Raw genomic sequence first — 12,572 nt, forward strand, 5'->3', positions numbered from 1 at the left:
TTCCCGGGACCGATTCAAACCTGAAAAGCTTGGAATGGCCAGGAAAGCACCTCCAGCACCCACTGCAAGGCAGCAAGAGAGCGCCCCCCCCACCCGGAAGGGCCAGATCCCGTGACTTCTGTAATGCACAGGGATAGGTACCTGGAATTGGGGCAGTGACACTTCAATGCCCTGTACACTACATGATGTTTTGATGTGGAATACTGAAACCCAAAATAAAAAAACAACAACAAAAAAAACATAGAACCATGACACTCCACCACCTCTCTGGGCAGCCATTCCAGTGCCTGACCACTCTGTGAGAGAAATAGTTCTTCCTTATGTCTAATCTATATTTCCTCTGATGCAAGATGCAGCCATCTCCCTGTGTCCTGCTTGTTGCTTGGGAGAAGAGGCCACATCCCTCTCCTCCACAGCCTCCCTTCACGAAGTTGTAGAGTGCAATGAGGTCTCCCCTGAGCCTCCTCTTCTCCAGAATAAACAATCTGAGCTCCATCAGGCGCTCCTCATAAGACTTGTGCTCCAGACCTCTCACCAGTTTTGTTGCCCATCTCTGTACACACTCCAGGACCTCAACGTCTTCTTTGTAGTGAGGGGTCCAAAACTGAACATAGTACTCGAGGTGCGGCCTCACCAGTGCTGAGTAGAGATGATCACATCCCTGCTCCTGCTGGCCACGCCATTTCTAATGCAGGCCAGGATGCCATTAGCCCTCTTGGCCACCTGGGCACATTGTCAGCTCATGTTCAGCCGAGCACCAACTAACACCCCCAGGTCCTTCTCTTCTTCACACTCATCCAGCCACTCATCCCCAAGCCTATAACGCTGCATGGGGTTGTTGTGCCCAAAGTGCACGACCCGGCACTTGGCCTTGTTGAACCTCATTCCATTCACCTCAGCCCAGTGATCCAGCCTGTCTAAGTCCCTCTGAAGGGTCTTCCTACCCTCAGGCAGATTGACACCACCTCCCAGCTTGGTGTCATCTGCAAACTTACTGAGTGTGCACTCAATGCCCTCATCTAGGTCATCAATAAAGATGTTAAACAAGATGGGTCCCAGTACCGAGTCCTGGGGAACGCCACTTGAAACAGGTCGCCAGCTGGACTTCACTCCAGTCACCACTACCCACTGGGCACAGCCCTCCAGCGTAAACCTGTTCAGACCATGGGCAGCCAGTATCCCCACAAGAAGCCTGTGAGAGACCGTGTCAAAGGCTTTGCTGAAGTCTAGGAAGATTACATCAACAGCCCTTCCCTCATCTACCAGACTGCTCACCCAGTCATAGAAGGAGATGAGGTTGGTCAAGCAAGATCTGCCTTTCACGAACCTGTGCTGGCTGGGCCTGATCCCCTGGACACAGAGCACAAGCTGTGCAATCTCATCCAAGATGATTTGCTCCATAACCTTCCCTGGTGCTGAGGTCAGGCTAGCAGGCCTATGGTTCCTCGTAAGAACGGCCCTTCTTGAAGATGGGAGTCACATCAGCATGCCTCCAATTTTCTGGGACCTCACGGGTTAACCAGGAGCATTGATAGATGGCCGAGAGGGGCTCAGCAATCACCCCCGCCAGCTCCCTCAGCACCCGAGGGTGCAGCCCATCCGGTCCCATGGACAGTCCAGATGGAGGAGGAGCTCTCTGACTGTCTCCACCAGAATTACTGGGGGCAAATTCTGAGCAGCATCCCAGACTTCCAGATCGGGGCATAAAAAGCCCAGAGGATGACTGATCTGGCTGTTAAAGGCAGATGTAAAGAAGGCATTGAGGACCTCAGCCCTCTCCTTGTCCTCAGTGGCCACATTCCCTGCTGCATCAAGTATAGGATGAGAATTATCTTTGGTTCTTCTTTAGCTGTTGATATATTTATAAAAGGATTTTTTATTGTCTTTTACTGCAGAGGCCAACCTGAGCTCAAGTTGGGCTTTCGCCTTCCTAAATTCCTCCCTGCATACCTTAGCTACATCTTCATAATCTCCCCGAGCAGCCTGTCCCTTCTTCCAGAGGATGTAGAATCTCTTTTTCTCCCTGAGTCTCACCAGTAGTTCCCGGCTCATCCACACTGCTCGTCTTCCCCTACGGCTCACCTTATGGCATTCAGCACAGCCTTGAGGCCTTGAGCCTCCCAAGGGACCCACGCTACAAGCGCCCTGAGCTCTACTACAACCTGAGAGGACCCTATTCGCGTACATCCCGAAATCCCCGCATTACGCCTATACATGCCATTGTCCTCTCAGTTAAGTGTTGCCCCGTTACATTGCAATGCTCTAGATAATCCTACCCTAATAACCCTATAACTTATTAACCTAATAATCCTAATGTCTTAAGCGTGAGTTCTACATTAAAGCTATATATTGCATTCTTAGACGATGCTGATTCATTCGTCTTAGCATTTGCCATATGAGTCATTCAGCATACACTATACTTATCTATGTAACATAGCTATATACCTATATAATGACTATAAGCTTAAAGCATATTAATGTTAGACCTAATACAACTATAACTGAATACAGAATAGAGTTAAACATAGTTAAACATCCGTTACAATATGTACGTGAACCCTGTTACAATCTTTCAAGAAGCCTATGGTATTCCAAGCGTTGATTGCTTAAACGTTATTGCAGACAGTTGATGAAGCAAGGTACACAAATTAGATGAAGGTTTCACACCACTGAGCAGGGGGAGGTCCTATCCTGTCACATCCCGAGTACTCGCCTTCTTCTCCTGCCACAAAATCTCTCCCATGCTCAGTGAAACCCTGCTCTGTTATATCGCAAAGCGCCTGATAGTTCTACCCTAACAGCCTAGCAGCCTACTAGCCTTAAGATGAGTCTTATAAGAGGCGATGTAGTGTATCCTTAGATAATGCTGAATCGAGTCGGGACACTCGCCTCAGCAAGTGCCACATCTTAATATATATTATAACTATCAGTACTAAGCATAATAATGTTAAACCTAACACAACTACAACCGGATGCAGTACAGAGTTAAATATCCCTGTCGCTGTGGGAGACCATCCAAAAGGTACTTCCCACTAGTGGTGTTCTCCGTCCTTCTTTACTCTCTCTAGGACACGATGTATCTCTTCTGTGTCATGGTGAATGGTGATCAAGGTTTTCTGTCCATTGTCTCTGACACATTTCAGCAATTGGTGCAGGTCATCATGTTGCAAAAGCTTCCTTACCAAGTTCCTTCCTTGGTAAGCCAAAGCGAGATTCATCCTACTTGGAGTAAGTGATAGGTCTTTAATCACCATGTAATTATCCTGCAAGAACTGATATGATGTCGCCGACACTTAATAATTAAAGCCACATCCTAAAATACTGGTAAAGTTATAGACAGAGAGATCAGAGATCAGAGTGACTGCTGAAAGCTCTAATGGCACTGTCTATGGCCAATATATACCAACATTGTTTCAGGTACCTGTTCAAGTGTACCTCAAGAATAACAAACGTCTGTTTAATATCAAGGCAGATGTCTCAAGCCTTGAGAGCATTGCTCTCACAAACCAGCCATATGGAATTACTTGTTCTCCAGGCCTCAATCTGGCCACCTGTCCATGAAGGGAACCCATTCTGATGCCCACAGTGTATGCTGCACTGGCTTAAGCACCATGCACATTAGATTTGTTACATGAGGAAAGAGAAGGCCTAATGCTGTCAGGACTTCTAATGCATTTAAAGCGAGGAGTGATTTCAATCCCTGACAATCTATCAGGTGTGTGATGCCTTTTGGATCAAGAAGTACCCTTTCTGGGCCTCTGTTATCATTGCCCGCTATCGGGAAGGTCTCTAGTGCTCTTCCTTCCTTTATCAGGCTAGATCTAAACTTCCCACAATCTGTTAGTGCGTCTCTCTTAACTCCCAAATGCGAATTCACCTCTCTCCTTTCATTATCCTTTTCAGTCACAGCTGGAAGCCACAGGCTCTGCACCGCTCCCACTGTGCCCATCTCCCTTTGATCATGCACTGACTGTTGTAGAGGCTTCTGATTGGTTGCATGCGCACTCAATCTTGTAAAAGGATATGTGGAGCGAGTCAATGGGTCTGAACACTGTGGCAGAGAGTGGGTCCGGAGACTATCGTTATTTCTTTCTCCGTCGGGTGCAACCTGAGCAGAGGGCGCCGGCCGGACGCCACCTACTGCTTCAGGTGCAGTCAGGGTGGACAGTACTGGCCGTACACTATCATCCGAGCACCTGTAAGTTACATCGCTTCCCTTTCTCTCTGCTGTTTTTTCTTTTACCACCTCCTTAACTTTTGACCAATCCGTACCCGAGCCTTGCCCGCAGTTCCCACCCCCCTGGGTGTTACTGCATTCCACCTACTGAGAGGAGACGGCAAGCGTCCCATCCCAGCTCACTTCTCTCCCTGCCCCCACAGGTGGTGTTAGATTATACAGAGACAGCGGTTGTTGTGCATACAGCGGAGGGGTTTCAACGACCTTGCATTCCTGCACTTTAGCCGTTTTGCAAGATAAAAGCGCAGACAGTTGAACGCCTTCTTCTACTTGTTCATGCGAAGCTGAAGCCGAGGGGGGGGTGAAGTGGGATGCCGAAGGTGCAGAAGGCGCGGAGGAGATGTTAGTCACTATAGCTGAGGGCATATTTACGGTGTTCTCTTCCTCAGGGGACCTGCAAGAAAGTACGCTCCCCGCACACGGAAGTACGATCCTGCCCAAGGGGCGCTCTCCCATTCTCATGGTTAACGCCACTGTGGGCGAGGGGCTCACTGAGGTACGGGACCCGACCTTCGGTAGGCAGAGTTGCATTGGCTGACCCATTTGGTGTTCCGGGGGAGGGGCCCTGGGCCTAAGGCACCCTCCCATCCTCATTTCCCTGTGGCACTATGACAAACTTCCGACATTGGTGCGCGGCATGCCCTGATCTCCCGCATGCTTGGCAAGTCTGGTCTGGCCCTGCTTCCCCTTTCTGACTCCCAGGGGCTTGGCACTGGGCTCTGAAGTGACCAAACTGTCCGCACTTAAAACACGGTCCCCTACTCTGATCCTCTCTCATGGACATCGCCACTACTAACGCTGCTGCTAGTCCCTCCTTGGTGAGGGGTGTTCTCTGTTTCTCCAGTACATACCTAATGATATCTCCCGGAGTACTGAGGTCGTCGGGAGCGGCTCGAATAAGATCCTTAACATTTTTGTGTGATTTCTGTTTAAGACAATCCATGACTACTGCATTATGGGCAATCTTTGGCAGATCTGAGCCTTCTACTGCCCGAATCAATCGATTGGCAAAATCCGAGAATGACTCAGATGGACCCTGGGCTACCTCTGCCCAGGGAACAGAAGGTTCAGCTGTCCTTGAGAACCTTCTGAAGGCTGTCAGAGCTGCTTCTGTGGCCGCCATCAGCTCTCCTGGGTGAAGGTGTCTGAACTGGCCTTCAGGGGACCCTATCATCCCTTCCCCATACCCTAACAACTGTGTCAGATTAGTTACCTCTCCCTGTTCCCTATCATTTGCTGGGTGTCGTGGGTCACGTGTCGCTGCAGCGACAACGGCCCTGAGCTGTGCCGACCGCCCTTCCTTCCATAACATATACTGAGCTGGCTCGAGTATCACCTGCATGAGGCCCTCTATATCATATGGAAGCAAAGGCCCCAGCGCCATAATTGCCTCCAGTGCAGAAAGTGTAGCAGGTGATCGTAAACCCTTCTTCCCTATTGTCACAGCAAGGCAAGTTACCACCTTTGGATCTAAAGGAATCCAAACAGGTCCCTGTCCCCTGATCTCCACTGGGAATGCCTTATAATCATCCAAGAGCTCCGCTGCTCTCATCTCCTCCCTTACCCGGCCCCAATCGATAAATAAGGCCCCTTTCCCCAACTTAGCTGGGACTCTGGCCGTTTGGGAGGGCGGAACGGGGGGCGGGGGCAGAGCTGCAACCATCAATCGCTCAGCCCCTGAGGGCGGAGCCGCAACCATCAATCGCTCGGCCCCTGAGGGTGGAGCCGCAGCCAGCAATCCCTCAGCTCCTGCCCTTGCCCCTACCCCTACCCGTGTAGGATCCTTCCCCTGATGAAAGCCATGCAAAGAGGGGTACTGGAGAGGATACGGGGGCGGAGCCGTCGGCGATGATGGCAACTCTTCCTCCTTCTTTTCCGATGTTGATGATTCTGGCATGGTCGGTGCCTCCGGTGCCATCTTGTCTTGGGGCAGATCCTTGAAGGGGTTAGAGTCTCCCGGCCGTGGTGACACCGCCCCCCCCTGCCCGGATCCAAACCCAGCAGATCTCTGGCAAGGTTTTTGGCAGTCTTTTCTTCCCTCGCTGCCTTCAAAGCCCCCCGAATTGGACCCCAAAATTTAAGCACCGACGCCCCTTGGGACGACATAGCTCTCTGAGCGAGCGCTAATGTCAAAGAGTCCCACTTGCTGGAGTCATAAATCTCATAAGGAAAAGAAAGAAGTCCCTCCTTTTCAAGAAAAGAAAGAATGGTGGCCACCTCCTTCTTAGAAGGGGCGGTTTTCCCGCAGTACGTTTTACAGGCTTGATATAATACCTTAATGACGGATTCCATCGTCGCCCAGGGACTTCAAACCCTCCGCGACCTACTCTTCGGAGTCCTGCACTGTGCAGAGGAGCTGCTCCTGTACCATCAGCTGTACAGCTCCCTGTGTCCCAGAAGCCCGGCCCAGCTCAGCAGCAGAGGCACACATCAAGGGATCCCTTTCTCCATCCCTTTGGACTCCCAGCAGATGTCCCTAGGGCTCCGCAGGATGATACGTGGAAAAATATTGAAGGAGTCCTTGATGTTCCTTCCCTCTGTGTGGGAGAGCACTTTCCTTCCCAGCAGTGTCACTGCTCCTGTCAGAGACAGAGTTAAGTAGAAAAACCACCCTCCCTTGTCCCAACACAGACAGGACACCCGGGCAGTGACAGGCAGGGATCACAGGCACCCAAGCAGAAGAAAATTACTCAGATGAGTTGATTGAGGTACCTCATTCTGGATCTGGAGATATTGTTTGGGTGGGAAATCTCTCTAAGTGAAGTGAAAGGTACATACATAGAGTTCAATTGAACCTATTTTCTACTCATTTTGTTCAAAACATCATTCAGAAATACTGAGCTGAGAAAATGGATTCATGTGCCATAAGGAGAACTAAGTCTCTCTCTCTCTTCAGCCCAAGCTGTACTCCCTAGCTGCCCTGGGAGTAAAATGGTCTCTGTCTCATGTACACCCTTCATTGCCTAGCCATGTTCAGGGTGGCTGAGTATAACACACATGACCAAATACTGTTCCATATAGCCCCTCCAAGTAAAAGCCAAATATGGCCTGCACTCTGCTGCCAGATGGGTGGGGAAAAACGCACTGCCATTGTCAGTTGTGACACGCCACTTGGCTGCCTTTGACTCCAGTTCATATTGGAGTTCTAGCATGCCTGGCACAGCAGTGCTTAGCAGTGGCATGACTTCATTCTGGCCACGATAGTCCTCTCAGCCTCCACTCTCCATTAGACTTTGGTCCAAATAGGACATTAGTGAGTATGGAGGACCAAATGGGTAAATGAGTCTTGCTGATTACTCCTTGATTCTGCAGTTGGTGAATCAGATGATGAATGAGAATTGCACCCAATTGGTGCAATATTGATGTCAATATACCGTTGTCGTAGCGATCAGCACCTGCTGTTTTTCTGGTCTTAGTAGTCCTGCAACAGAAGGGACTTCTGAGAGACCAGACAAGGTATACAGCTACTTAATGTCCTCCATCTCCAAGGCAGCTGTACTGAAAGCCCACCAGGACCCTTTTTGAGTCCTTGAAGTGCTCTCTCCCGAAGCAATCTGTAGCAGGGATGTACGGAGCCTCAGGGCCAGTCACAGTAGTAATCACAAACATTTTTTTGCCATTCATTTAGTTAGGCTCACTTTGGCCTCCAGCAGAGTTAACTCCTGGATTCCCCTGTCACTCCTGAAATACAAATCGGTTTTGTCCCTTTATAACTTGATGGCATTAGAGTTGTGAACCAGTGTCAGCTAGAGCCTCATATTGCTGTGGTAGTGATGTGCCAAGCCATCAAATCTATACAGTCCAATAAACCCAATTGACCCTTTCCTCTACGTAGTTGGAGACAGGGTCCCTCGAGTTCTGATTTGTGTATTCATTACTCATCTTTTGTGTGTAAAAACCAGAAGGTTCACTGACAACCTCAGAGATAAGATCAGACTGTCTCTCTGTCTGGAGAACTGCTCACTGGAAACTGGAGCCACCATTTTCCCGGAAAGATCTTCTCTTGTGATTGTGTTCCCTTGCACTTTACATACCCATGCTTGTAGGGCTGAGGTGGTTTTTCCATCCCACTTTCTCATACACTCTCCATGGTCACACAGGTAAAACCACAGAATGGTACATGGCTGTTACCTTGAGGCATGGGGCAAGTGACACGCTGTGCATTTCTAACACCATTTGTGCTTTCCACTTTTTTTTGTCAGTCATGAAATTCCAAGCTGTGAGGTGTGGTTGATGCAGCCATGGATGGGAAGCTGGGCGTGAGCCAGAAATGTGCCCTCACAGCCCAGAAAGTCAGCCGTACTCTGGGTTGCTTCAGAAGAAGTGTGGCCAGCAGGGTGAGAGAGGTGATCCTGCTCATCTACTGTGTGCTGGTGAGAATTCACCTGGAGTACTGTGTCTAGATATAGAGTCCTCAGTGCAGGGGAGACATGGACCTGCTGGAGCACGTACAAAGAAGGGCCACAAAACTGATCCACAGAATGGAACATCACTCTTATGAGGACAGGCAGAGAGGTGGGGCTGTGCAGCCTGGAGAAGAGAAGGCTGCAAGATAACCTGAAAGCAGCCTGTCAGTACCTAAAGGGGAGCTACAGGAAAGAAGAGGACAGAATCTTTAGCAGAATCTTGACAATAGGATGAGGGGAAATGGCTTCAAGCTCAAAGAGGGTAGATTTAGGTTAGATATAAGGAAAACGCATTTTACGGTGAGGGTGGCGAGGCACAGGCACTGTGCCTCTGATGGACCACTGATGTGGTTGATGCCCTGTCCCTGGAGCCTTTCCAAGTGAGGCTGGATCAGGCCCTGGACAACCTGATGGAGCTGTGGTGACCCTGTGCATTGCAGAGGAGTTGGGCTAGATGACCTTCAGAAGTCTCTTCCAACTCTAAGGATTCTATGATTCTGTGATTCTAAGACTATGCCAAGTAGGAAGGGGTTTGGTGAGTATGCCACACTCCCTACTGTTCTCAGGCTAAGGACATCACTGAACACACCAACTGGTTGGTTAAGTTTTGTTTGTTTGTTTAAGAAATACTTGAATCTGCATGGTGTTTGCAATTGTATAATGCTGCTAACCAATTAACTAATAGATGAAGTGCGTCAACATGAAAGCCATTTGTCTATCTGTGAATACAACCATCCTAGAAGTTCATATCAAGCCAGGAAAAGATCTTATAGAATTTTGCAACAACCTGTACTGCTGAAAATGCCTCAGATTGGAGCAATATGAATGGTACTACCAATACCCCAGATCCCTAAGTATGAGAAGCAAGAAATCATTTGGTAAAGTTACACTGGATAAGCACCTGATAGATGTCATGTTTTTAATGCTTGCAATCAAATGTGACTGAGTGTACTTTCTTTCATTTTGTGTCATATGTGAGTCTTGAATGACCCACATGTGGACAGATGGACCTTGATTCCAGAATGACCCAGCAGGTTGAATGATGATATTGATAATCATAATAATGATAATGTGTTTTACCATGGTGCAAGTACAATCCCCTTTCATTTGTGTCCATAAGGGCCCAAAATGGCCACGGGCCTGTGAGGGGCAGATTGTGTTTTTGCAATGGAAGTTTTCAGTATTTTCTGTGAATAGCATAGGGTAAGAAACCTTTTACAAAGAAAACTCCTGAATATAGCCGAGACTGGGGCAGTTTGACCTAGAACTGGCACAGGCACTAGGGTAAAGGAGAGACAGAACAAGTGAAAATATTGTCTTCCTATCACTATAAAAAGTCCAGAACATACACTATAAAAAGTTTAGAACATACCCAAAGACAATGGGGTGGTAACAGACATTGTATGGAAGTGTAAACATAGCTATGGAAGCGTAAACGTAGCTATGGAAGTGTAACCATAGCTATGGAAGTGTAACCATAGCTATGGATGTGTAACCATAGCTATAGAAGTGTAATTTAGTTATGGAAGTATAACATAGCTCTAGCATCAGAAGATTGTGAGCCTGAGATGTTCAACCATTGAGTGTCAGGAGAGGCTTTACCTGCATTGGACTCAGGGTATATAACGGAATGGATTTCACTAATTGGTTCTGCAATTTCTACCTTGCCAGTAGGGGTGTGCGCCCAGTATTGCAATAATGAATAAAAGGCCCATCACAGGGATCTTTGCCTAGAAATTGTTGATCTTGAGCATGTTTCTCACAGCATAAGATAAGCTCACTGCTGTTATGAAGATTTGTGTTGAAACTGTTTTTTGAGCCAATGGACTGTTAGTGGAAATGTCCTGAATAAATGTGTTAGGCAATAAAAACCTTGCATGAGAAAATAAAGGAGAATTTTTGCACAAGAACCCTGTGTCGTGTTGCTAACCTGCAACAAGCAGCCCCTTGTCTTGTGGTGGGAACAGTGAGACAAACTCTGACACAATGGTGCATATTGCCTATTCCTGCCTGCTACCTCACTGCCACTGGATGCCACTGGATGCCACTGTAGAGACAACAGGACTGCTGTCAATTCATCTGAGACCTGAGGGCTACCAGGACTGTAGAGGGACAATAGGAAAGCATGGAAATGGAAAGAGAGCAGCAATTAAAAAATCACATCTTGCTCTTGCCCATTGTCATGGCCCCAGGAAAGCAGCAGCCCTGACTTGAAGGCAGTGAGGAGAAGAATCACAGAGTCACAGAATCACAGAATCACAGAATGGCAAGGGTTGGAAGGGACCTCAAGGATCATGAATCTCCAACCTCCCTGCCACATGTAGGGCCACCAACCTCCCAGTCTGATACTAGACCAGGCTGCCCAGGGCCCCATCCAATCTGGCCTTGAACACCTCCAGGGATGGAGCATCCACAACCTCTCTGGGCAGCCTGTTGTAGCTCTGTTACACCACTCTCATAATAAAGAACTTCAGGTGCAGAAGCCCACTGAGTAGTGAGGGGCAGCCGCCAAGGAAATTTGGGCTGCTGCTCAACTTGGTAGATGGGCTCTTGGCCCCTGAATCCCCCCTGCATAAGGGGGTTTCTCCTCCAGCTCCAGAGGAGAAGGGAAGAAAAGTGAGCTGAGAGAAATGATTTTCTGCTGTCATCTTCATTGTGTTCATGCATACGGGAAGACGAGTTCTGTAGGCACATGAGATGACTGGGTCAAAATACATAATTCACTATAATAACATAATTAGAATAGCTATATTTAAAAGAAAATGCAAGTTTTAGGATGCAATAAACACAACATTTAACAAAATGTTGTCCTAATATAGCCGGAGTTTCCTCAGGGCATCCCTGAGCTCCTGGTTCCTCACACCATAGATGAGAGGATTCACTGTGGGAGGTACCATGGAGTACAGAACTGCCACCACCAGGTCCAGGGATGGGGAAGGAATGTGGCTTCAGAGAGGCAAACAGGAGAGTGCTGACAAACAGACAGACATGTGAGGGAGGCACGTGGAGAAGGCTTTGTGCTGTCCCTGCTCAGAGGGCACCCTCAGCACGGCACTGAAGATCTGCATGTAGGACAGCACAATGAATACAAAACAACCAAAGATTAAACAAAGACTAGATTAAACAAAGACTAAAATAATACCAGCTTCCCTGAGGTAGTCTGATTCTGGGCAGGAGAGCTTGAGGATCTGGGAGATTTCACAGAAGAACTGGTCCACAGTTCACAGGTCACAGTGAGAAGAAAAATCTCTGCAGAAAGAAAGAATAATAAAAAAAGACCTGTGCTGTGCATTCTGCATAGGAAATGGCCCTGGTGTCCCAGAGGACATTGGCCATGGCTTTGGGGACAGTGGTGGAGATGCAGCCGAGGTCGAGGAGGGCGAGGTTGAGGAGGAAGAAGTACATGGGGGTGTGCAGGCGGTGGTCGCAGGCTACGGCTGTGCTGATGAGGCTGTTGCCCAGGAGGGCATCCAGGCAGATGCCCAGCAAGAGCCAGAAGTGCAGGAGCTGCAGCTGCCGCGTGTCTGCCAACGCCAGGAGGAGGAACAGAGGTGCACAGAGGAGATTTTAGAAAAGATTTCAGAGGAGTCAATCCTGCTCTAAGCCTCTGGAGACATGGAAGTTTCCATCAGTACCTCTTAGATTTGAAGTGGGAAGTTTTCTGCACTTGGATCCCTGCTTTAAATTATTCAGATTCTGTCCAGTGGCTTTTTGGGAATATTACCATTTTATCACAATGAGACATGACATTGACACAATGTCCATCGTTGTGGGTAAGGAAAGATGGTATTCATCTCATCGTACTTTTCTATCCTTCAGAGATGGGTCCATAGTAAAAGAATCACTGAACTCATGCTCCCACGCTCAGCAAGGGAGAAAGAGATGCTCATGAGATCAGCACTGAACCAAACTTCTACACATTTTGTCAT

The 12,572-nt window shown here is 48.3% G+C and overlaps 1 pseudogene across 1 annotated transcript; it reads right to left on the bottom strand.

Moving 5' to 3' along the window:
* Positions 1-11,453: 11,453 nt before the first annotated feature.
* Positions 11,454-12,183, bottom strand: LOC306956624 (olfactory receptor 14J1-like; annotated as a pseudogene). Its single transcript has 2 exons — positions 11,923-12,183; positions 11,454-11,705 (listed from the first exon to the last, which is right to left on the bottom strand). The product of its transcript is annotated as an olfactory receptor 14J1-like (transcript).
* Positions 12,184-12,572: the final 389 nt, after the last annotated feature.

The sequence above is a fragment of the Tetrao urogallus genome (assembly GCF_951394365.1).
Source record: "Tetrao urogallus genome assembly, chromosome: 34".
NCBI lineage: Eukaryota > Metazoa > Chordata > Aves > Galliformes > Phasianidae > Tetrao > Tetrao urogallus.